The following is a 6,568-nucleotide window of genomic DNA, read 5'->3' on the forward strand; positions in this document are numbered from 1 at the left end:
TTTGGGACTCGGTCATTTATTACAAGTGGGACCTCCCGATGGGTGGAAGCTGTCGGGATAGCTCGGGATGCTGAGGCGTGGTGCTGCAAGGAGGTTGGTGGTCGGTGGCGCCCTGGGGCAGGCCGAATTGGGAGGGGGCGAGGCAGCGGGTGGTCGGTGGCTTCTGTGGAAAAGGCGCTTGTATGGGGGGCTGCGCATTCAGAGGAACCTTGACAGGCTGCAGATAGGGGCAGGCAGGAACCTTTTGAAGTTCAGGAGAGGGAAATGCCAAGCCCTACCCCTAGGGAGAAACACCTCTGTTTACCAGCACTGGCTAGCTCGATACTGAATAAGCATTTCTTCATGGAAGGGGTGCTTTGCTATTAGAACAGGCTGCCCGGGGAAGTGGTAAGAGACCGGATCCTTGAAAGTATTGAAGAGCCATGTGGACATAGCCCGGGAGTCCGGCCTCCGGCAGGGCGGGAGCTGGCTCTTCCGAGCCCCTGTGCTCCGGTCTTGTGCGACGCGTTTGCAAGCAGCACCGGGTGCCGGGTCCGACATCGGACGGTTCGGGGACGGCGATTCCGGGGCCGTCGGCTAGCGGGGGCCGGCTATGTCGTGTCCCGGGGATCCGACTTCAGGGGGCGTGGGGGCCGGCCGTGCAGTGAAGCGGGGGGCTGGCGTCCGCCGGCTTTCCAGAGAGCGGGCTTTCGGTGCCGTGCGGTTCGGTGGCCGGCCGTCCCGAAACGCTGGGCACCGGTCTTGTGCTAGACTCAGCGGGCTCCGGGGCCGAACTCGGCTTCTCGGGGCCGGCGGTCGCGGTGTCCAGGTGTCCCGCCTCGGGCGGCGCGGGGCCGGCTGTCCCTAGCAGCTGGGCTCCCAAGAGCTTCTGGGCTCCCAAGCGTCGCCCAAGACCGGATCCCAGAGAATCGGGACGGCCGGCCACACCGCTGCGACTAGCACAAGCGTCTCCCGACAACGGAGCCCAGGGGCTTGCGAGGGTCAGATTCCGCGCCCCGGGATAGAGAAACGGGGAGCGCGGGTCGGCCGGCCGCAGCTTCGCACGGGACCGAACCCCCCGTCTCCGGCACGGCCAGACCCCGAGCCGGCAGACAGCAGCCTCCCGCTTCACGGCACAGTCGGCCCCCAACCCGCCCGAGTTCTGATCGCCGGGACACGGGACAGCCGGCCGCGCCGCCCGAGGCCGGACACCTGGAGCCCGGGACCGCCGTCCCTGACAAAGCCAAAGTCGGACCCGGACCCCGCTGCGGCTAGCACACGCGTCGCCCAGGACCGCAGCCTAGGACCTCGGGACGGTCGCATCCCGCGCCTCCGGCAGGAGCTACCCGGGAGGGCAGGACGGCCTGCCGCAGCTCCGCAAGAGACCGAACCTGCTGGATTCCGGGACGGCCAGAGCCCGAGCCGGTGGGCAGCAGCCTCCCGCTTCACGGCTCGGCAGGCACCCACGTCGCCCGACTTCGGACCCACGGGACAGCCGGCACCCGCGCCGCCGGAGGCCGGACACACGGGCCTCGGGATCGCCGTCCCCGAACCGCACGAAGTCACACACGGTCTCCGGTGCGTCCAGCACACGCATCGCAAAGACCGGAGCCCAGATTATAGGATCAGCCAGCCCCGCGCCGCCCGAGGAAGGACCGGGAACCCGGTGCGCTTGGCACATGCGTCGCCCAAGAACGGCGCCCAGGGCCGCGGGATGGTCGTGCGTCACGCAGCCCGAGTTCGGACCCCCGGAACACGGGACAGCCGGCACCCGTGCCTGGCTCTTAGGGACTTGGAAAGAGTCCTGATGCTGTGCCAGCACTATGCAGCAATAGGCACAACACTGGAGTGATTTCAGTGTTGTTCCAGCTACGAGTGCAGAGTACAGCACTGTGCGGGCTGCTGCAGGGAAACGGTGACTCCAGCTCAGACAGACGCAACACAACTTCCACCCCTTATTCCATAACATTTGTGTCACAATCAGGTACAGTTTAGTATATAGATGGTCTCATCACCATAGTTTTCTGTCCATTGAAGCATTTTTATGTCTGTACTTCTCTTTATTCTATAGGTCTTTTCCCAAAATGCTCATAAAAACTGTTGATGGTTTCACCATCATCTGTCAAAGTGGTCACTCAGGGCAGGCGAAGTTGGTTTTCTTCACACCAGCACCAGCTTAGCTCACATCACTGTTGCACTTGCCTGGTTCCTTGCAAAGTTGACCTTTCATTGGTTCTGCAGTGTCCTCCTACAACACATAACTTGGATGACAGATTAATTTTCTCCCAGTGTTAAATCTCCTTGAGGCACACACTTGATATCCCCATCTTTCTGCATCACCCACTAGGTATACCCTGGACCTTGGGCAAAGACAATCCCACGAGTGGGTTTGCCTTTTCCCATGGCAGGGGCAACCCACACCGCCTTCCCCATCCACTTCCCCACATGCACTACAATGACTTTAGCTTCTCCCACAGTGTGTAGGGGTTTTGTTTCAGCAGGACCAGCACGGCTTTCAGACCCCCTGTTGTTAACTAACCAAGTGGCCTCTGGTAGGTTTATATCCTAATGTTTCCATGTCGCAGCACCCAATGCTCGCAGCATAGTTTTTAACAGCCCATTGTACCTCTCAATCTTCCCAGAGGCTTGTGGGATCCCAGCTGCTTGGCTTCGTTGCCTTCTAGCTGTTGGGTATTGGCCCCACTATCCCAGTGTCAAAGCAGCCAACTGAGGATGTGCTCACCTGGACGGCGACTAAAGGCTTTTCGTATTTCTCGCAGCTCACTCAAGGATAGAGACCGAGTAGTTTCTGATTCATCTATGATTTCAGTCTCTTCTTCGTGATGTTGCCGTGATAACGCTGCTTTAGAGCCGCTTGCCTTTTCCTCTTCTCCCTCATCCATAGGAGGCGCTCCTTCCCTTACTAAACGACCTGATCTCCGTTTCCACTGTTTTGTCTTTACTACGGGGTCGACTGATACCAAAGATGGTCGGTCCTCTGGGGTGATCACAGTGTGTGCTGTCTCATCATCAAATTCAAGAACCTCCCTATCCCCTTGAGGGTGCTGGGCAATGTTAATTGACATCTGATAGGCGTAAGCCAGACCCCAGCAGAGTGCAGCCAGCTGGCGGAGTTCTCTAGTATTGCCAGGGTCAGGGCATACATCTTTCTACCAGCTTTCTTGGATTTTGTACTTGTTCAGGGGTGAAATTTAGAACCATTGGAGGAGAAAACCGTGATAGGTACCTGCCCAAATCCCCCCACACACCTTGCCACCCACAACTTTGTCTGGGGACAGGTCCTTGGATAATATTCTTAATAAACTGCTTTGCCTTGAGGAAGAAGACAAACACTACACCTAGTAAGAGGAGGATAATATCTCACCAGGGGTATCCAAGATACTGAAAGGCTGCTGTAATTAGCCCACAGGGAGAAAAGTAGAAGACACCACACCCGATATTATTCACTGATTGACTGCTGGGGGCAAAAAAGAAGGCACTGTAATTCTTAATATTGTCAATAAGATAATCTCCAGGAGACCAGGAGGATAACAATGCCGGGCTTGAATACCAAACCAAACTGAAGGCCAGTATGTTACAGCACAACATGTTAAAAAAACAAGCACAGACTTCAACATTTTCTCCGATCGGATGTAAAGGAAAAAAGAAAACAGAGAGTGGGCTACATACAACATATCCACAGAGAAAAGTATTACCAGAAAACCGAGCATTATGACAACCAATATGTTAGTTGTAAATACTTCAATCAATACTACTGTTATCTCAACCCTCGAGCCCCACGTTGGGCGCCAAAAAGGACAGTGGTGGTTTTACTCAGGTGGGCAGCCGAGCTCCACCACAACCGCTCCCTCACTCCCCCTCTCCTCAAAGAGGGAGGGGGAGAAAATACAACACAATCCCGGGGCACGGGATTCTGTCCTCCGGTGGCGCGGGTGCCAGTTGTCCTGTGTTCCGGGGGTCCGAACTCGGGCTGCGTGACGCACGACCATCCCGCGGCCCTGGGCGCCGTTCTTGGGCGACGCATGTGCCAAGCGCACCGGGTTCCCGGTCCTTCCTCGGGCGGCGCGGGGCTGGCTGATCCTATAATCTGGGCTCCGGTCTTTGCGATGCGTGTGCTGGACGCACCGGAGACCGTGTGTGACTTCGTGCGGTTCGGGGACGGCGATCCCGAGGCCCGTGTGTCCGGCCTCCGGCGGCGCGGGTGCCGGCTGTCCCGTGGGTCCGAAGTCGGGCGACGTGGGTGCCTGCCGAGCCGTGAAGCGGGAGGCTGCTGCCCACCGGCTCGGGCTCTGGCCGTCCCGGAATCCAGCAGGTTCGGTCTCTTGCGGAGCTGCGGCAGGCCGTCCTGCCCTCCCGGGTAGCTCCTGCCGGAGGCGCGGGATGCGACCGTCCCGAGGTCCTAGGCTGCGGTCCTGGGCGACGCGTGTGCTAGCCGCAGCGGGGTCCGGGTCCGACTTTGGCTTTGTCAGGGACGGCGGTCCCGGGCTCCAGGTGTCCGGCCTCGGGCGGCGCGGCCGGCTGTCCCGTGTCCCGGCGATCAGAACTCGGGCGGGTTGGGGGCCGACTGTGCCGTGAAGCGGGAGGCTGCTGTCTGCCGGCTCGGGGTCTGGCCGTGCCGGAGACGGGGGGTTCGGTCCCGTGCGAAGCTGCGGCCGGCCGACCCGCGCTCCCCGTTTCTCTATCCCGGGGCGCGGAATCTGACCCTCGCAAGCCCCTGGGCTCCGTTGTCGGGAGACGCTTGTGCTAGTCGCAGCGGTGTGGCCGGCCGTCCCGATTCTCTGGGATCCGGTCTTGGGCGACGCTTGGGAGCCCAGAAGCTCTTGGGAGCCCAGCTGCTAGGGACAGCCGGCCCCGCGCCGCCCGAGGCGGGACACCTGGACACCGCGACCGCCGGCCCCGAGAAGCCGAGTTCGGCCCCGGAGCCCGCTGAGTCTAGCACAAGACCGGTGCCCAGCGTTTCGGGACGGCCGGCCACCGAACCGCACGGCACCGAAAGCCCGCTCTCTGGAAAGCCGGCGGACGCCAGCCCCCCGCTTCACTGCACGGCCGGCCCCCACGCCCCCTGAAGTCGGATCCCCGGGACACGACATAGCCGGCCCCCGCTAGCCGACGGCCCCGGAATCGCCGTCCCCGAACCGTCCGATGTCGGACCCGGCACCCGGTGCTGCTTGCAAACGCGTCGCACAAGACCGGAGCACAGGGGCTCGGAAGAGCCAGCTCCCGCCCTGCCGGAGGCCGGACTCCCGGGCTATGTCCACATGGCTCTTCAATACTTTCAAGGATCCGGTCTCTTACCACTTCCCCGGGCAGCCTGTTCTAATAGCAAAGCACCCCTTCCATGAAGAAATGCTTATTCAGTATCGAGCTAGCCAGTGCTGGTAAACAGAGGTATTTCTCCCTAGGGGTAGGGCTTGGCATTTCCCTCTCCTGAACTTCAAAAGGTTCCTGCCTGCCCCTATCTGCAGCCTGTCAAGGTTCCTCTGAATGCGCAGCCCCCCATACAAGCGCCTTTTCCACAGAAGCCACCGACCACCCGCCGCCTCGCCCCCTCCCAATTCGGCCTGCCCCAGGGCGCCACCGACCACCAACCTCCTTGCAGCACCACGCCTCAGCATCCCGAGCTATCCCGACAGCTTCCACCCATCGGGAGGTCCCACTTGTAATAAATGACCGAGTCCCAAATAGGCTTACAATTAATGTTTATGATTTATTAAAGGAATAGAGGTAAGCAAGCAGCGCTGGGTGCGCCAGGAGTCTCTGCTCCACCAAGACGCACACAAGTTACATCAGGCGGCTGGTTTTTATGCTGCTAGGCTAATACATATTCATTACTACTTCTACAAAAGGCAGGGTTATTCTAATTAGTTCCCAGAATCCAAACCCTCCCACTGGTGCAGGCGTTATCAGTCTCCGGTGGTCCCTCTGGGGGCCGCTCGTACTGAAGGCTCGTAGTCTTCCTCCCAGGCTTTGTCCTTTGGTCGTTCTTCAGCTTCTCCCCTCCCCTTATTTAGTAGTTGCTGGGCCAGATGTCAGAAAGCTGTGTCTCGTGCAATAGTCCGCACAGGCACTGCATAGCAAACACACCAAGTAACATTGACTTCAGTTACTCGCAACAGTTACTCACCTGATAAAGAACTGCATGCAATAAAGGCATCAATACTACATTAGTTTATTCTAACAGATCCTACTAGCTGTTACCTCAAAAAGATGTGCGTACCCCTCGCTACTTGGAAACGCATCAGTCCATAAACTCTCATCCACCTGAAGAAGCCTGCAACTGACCGAAGGAAAAACAAACACCCCAAAGAGCAGCCCAAGCAGAATGAGCTCTCTGAGGGGATGCCTGGGACTCACATACCATTTGGCCCCGACTAGCACCCAAATCCAATCACCTGGGAAGGGTAGGGGCAAAGCACAAGGAAGTAGGAAGAGAGCAGCAGCAGCAGCTGTGGCGGCTTTTTTTTTTTTTGTGTGCGTGTGTGATTTTTCTTTTTATTTTTTAATCAGTTTTAGCTCAAAAGCATGCATAGTGCAGACAAGAGATCTAGGGTGTTTCTAGAAGCAAAAA

At 58.6% G+C, this 6,568-nt stretch overlaps 1 long non-coding RNA gene across 1 annotated transcript; it reads right to left on the reverse strand.

The window, feature by feature from the left end:
- Window positions 1-5,682: 5,682 nt before the first annotated feature.
- On the reverse strand, window positions 5,683-6,360 carry LOC311441865. The gene is made up of 2 exons (XR_014696302.1): window positions 6,199-6,360; window positions 5,683-6,067 (listed from the first exon to the last, which is right to left on the reverse strand). It is a non-coding gene; the product is annotated as an uncharacterized lncRNA (long non-coding RNA).
- Window positions 6,361-6,568: the final 208 nt, after the last annotated feature.

Source organism: Aythya ferina, assembly GCF_964211825.1.
Source record: "Aythya ferina genome assembly, chromosome: 10".
Classification (NCBI taxonomy): Eukaryota; Metazoa; Chordata; class Aves; order Anseriformes; family Anatidae; genus Aythya; species Aythya ferina.